Genomic DNA, 3,141 nt, shown 5'->3' with positions numbered 1-3,141 from the left:
AGCCGTGACGTCATCAGATGTGACGTCATCGAGTGTGGCGTCACCCCCGCCCGTCCCCCCTCTGTGACGTCAGGCCCCTCGACAGCCTGTTCAGAACCCCCATATATATACTACTCTCCATCGAGCTCCAGGTTGATCCTAGGTTTTTAAATGTACTCTACGCATGGCCGTTAGGGGAACCATTCACAATTGCCGGTCCCGTGCGGAACCGCATCCCAGAGACCCCTGTGTCGTCACTTTCGTTCGTTCGTATCTTACGTTCGGACAAAGTGTCGCGACGCCCGAACCTCCATCGACCGTGTGCTAGTTGGAAGCGCGGGTCTCCGATTCTTCCCAACCTGAGAACTATATACGATTATGATATATATACATGAACACAGAATATTAAAATACAACCCTGAACAGTGGATCACTTGGTTCGTGGGTTGATGAAGAACGCAGCTAATTGCGCGTCAACGTGAGAACTGCAGGGCACATGAACATCAACATTTCGAACGCACATTGCGGTCCACGGATACAGTTCCTGGACCACGCCTGGCTGAGGGTCGTTCACGTAACCTGAAGACTGCTTGCGTTGGCATCTCGGTGTCACGTACGAGCGATTGTTGGACCGTTCGTCGGCGTTTGCCGCGGTCCCACGAAAACAAGCGAAAACGCTAGATATCATGGGGAGAAGGTTGTGTGTAGACGGCAGATGACTGGAGACATCGTCGTCATCGTCGTTGCTTGTCGTTCCAGAATTGCGCGAGTGCTCCTTATCACACGGCGTCTTGGGTCGCTTAATTTATCGACGGTTTTTCGTGCGAGTTTTCATCCGCGCTCCCGACGTGGTCTGAAATGATGCGTGTAAAAAAGAGGCGTGCGTAACCGTAACGACACACAAGAGTTTGTTGTGAGACTACAGAGAAGGACAATGGAAGGGTGTGCGAGTGATCATGAACGAGATCGCGTATACCCCACCCGTGTAGTGTAGTGAAGAAATGTATGACAAAACAGCTCCAGGATTCTAAGAGGGATCGTCTTGTTGCAGGAACAATGAAAAGGAAGGCACTCATTCGTCGAAACGCTGAAGTTCCGGTATGCATCTTCCCCGGCCACGTTTCGGTCGAGTCGTTTGTGGCTCCGTCAACGTGTACTGCAACTTGTTTCTGTATCCTGAATCCTCTTTGCCGAGGCTTACACAGCCGTATATATGACGCATCACATAGAGATGACTTCTATCCTAGAAGGAGGAGGTGGAAGGGTAGCAGCTTCCGGTCGCCCCATGTCTTCGCGTTAGTCGACCGCCGAGAGACCGCTCGTCATGTCCGGTCGAAAGCTATCCACGAATGCTATTCATCTGAAGGTTCATCCACGAAAGTTATTCAAAGCAAGCGGACGGGCGTTAAACCATACCGGCAGTCGCCTGGCGAGAGTCTCTCTCCTTTCGATCGAATTAAAAGAGACGCAAAGATACTTTGGTGTGGCGCATTAAGGATGATGTGACTTACTCTCCGCTGATCGCTTCTGTCGAAAGAGGAGCTTCCTTACCTTTGGAAACACTGCTGTTGCTTTACGACAACATATTTCGAAGGCACACGGCGAAGTTGGGACGACGCATCGAACATGATCTGAAGTCTCTCTCTCATTTCCCATTACTTGTAACATTCGTTCACACTCTGCCTGTGGTCCGCTTCTTAGCGTGTGCCCCCGTTGTACGAGGATTACGCCACAGCTTCTTTCGTCATTTACACATATCACTACGTGTGTGTGATATTTAACACGTATACGACGACCTCAGAATAGGCGAGATTACCAGCTGAATTTAAGCATATTACTAAGCGGAGGAAAAGAAACTAACAAGGATTTCCTTAGTAGCGGCGAGCGAACAGGAAAGAGACCAGCACTGAATCCCGCGGTAGTGCCGCAGGGAAATGCAATGTTCGGGAGGATCCGTTTATCCCCTGACGTTGCATCGCGTCCACGTCCATCTTGAATGGAGCCAATTACCCATAGAGGGTGCCAGGCCCGTAGCGACCAGTGCGCGTCTCGGGAGGGTCTCTCCCTAGAGTCGGGTTACTTGACAGTGCAGCCCTAAGTGGATGGTAAACTCCATCTAAGGCTAAATACAACCACGAGACCGATAGCGAACAAGTACCGTGAGAGAAAGTTGAAAAGAACTTTGAAGAGAGAGTTCAAGAGTACGTGAAACCGTTCAGGGGTAAACCTAAACGGGCGGTTAGACCGCTACGTCGCCTTGTGCGTGCGCGACGGACACTCGGTGACCCGACCGGCTGCGCGACAGTATTCCAGATTGTATCGGGCCGCAACCAGTCTAGTCATTCGAACGGTGCGTCAGGCCCGCCACAAGCCCGGTCAGCTTTGTTTACCCTGTGGTACGGATGCTTTTCCCGTTTACGGGCCTGGCCAGCTGTTAACAGGCGGAGCCCACGGACTGGCCAAGCTTTCAATTACCTATCGGCGGCGCTATTGCTTTGGGTACTCTCAGGACCCGTCTTGAAACACGGACCAAAGAGCCTAACATGTGCGCAAGTCATTGGGATGAATAAACCTGAAGGCGAAATGAAAGTGAAGGTCGTACTCTGAGTCGGCCGAGGGAGGATGGCCGCTGCAAAGTGCTCCGCACTCCCGGGTCGTCTCGTTCTCATTGCGACAAGAGGCGCACTTAGAGCGTACACGTTCGTACCCGAAAGATGGTGAACTATGCCTGGTCAGAACGAAATCAAGGGAAACCCTGATGGAGGTCCGTAGCGATTCTGATGTGCAAATCGATCACTGGAACTAGGTATAGGGGCGAAAGACTAATCAAACCATCTAGTAGCTGGTTCCCTCCGAAGTTTCCCTCAGGATAGCTGGCACTCACTCCTCCGTTCCTTCGGGAACGCGAAGTTGTCATTTCCGGATAGGCGGCTTCCACCTCAGTAGGCTTAAAAGGTCTCCACAGATCTTCCATAGTTGGCCGCTTATTGCCAACACCGGGTAATGTGTTATCACCTGCAGACATCACTGTCTGCCAATAAGGTACCATAATACCTTGTTCTGGTGTTACGGCTGCTACTTTGTCTTTGAGAATCTTCCGTAGGCAGTTCCAAGGGTCCTTGCGCCAAGCGCGTTGTGTTAGGGCGTATTCCGCACGCCTTA

The 3,141-nt window shown here is 51.5% G+C and overlaps 1 non-coding gene across 1 annotated transcript; it reads left to right on the top strand.

Annotated features, from left to right (window-relative positions):
- Positions 1–393: 393 nt before the first annotated feature.
- On the top strand, positions 394–548 carry LOC143186565 (5.8S ribosomal RNA). The gene has a single exon (XR_013003075.1). It is a non-coding gene; the product is annotated as a 5.8S ribosomal RNA (ribosomal RNA).
- Positions 549–3,141: the final 2,593 nt, after the last annotated feature.

Source organism: Calliopsis andreniformis, unplaced genomic scaffold, assembly GCF_051401765.1.
Source record: "Calliopsis andreniformis isolate RMS-2024a unplaced genomic scaffold, iyCalAndr_principal scaffold0001, whole genome shotgun sequence".
NCBI lineage: Eukaryota > Metazoa > Arthropoda > Insecta > Hymenoptera > Andrenidae > Calliopsis > Calliopsis andreniformis.
This window is presented reverse-complemented; position numbering and strand designations above follow the sequence as displayed.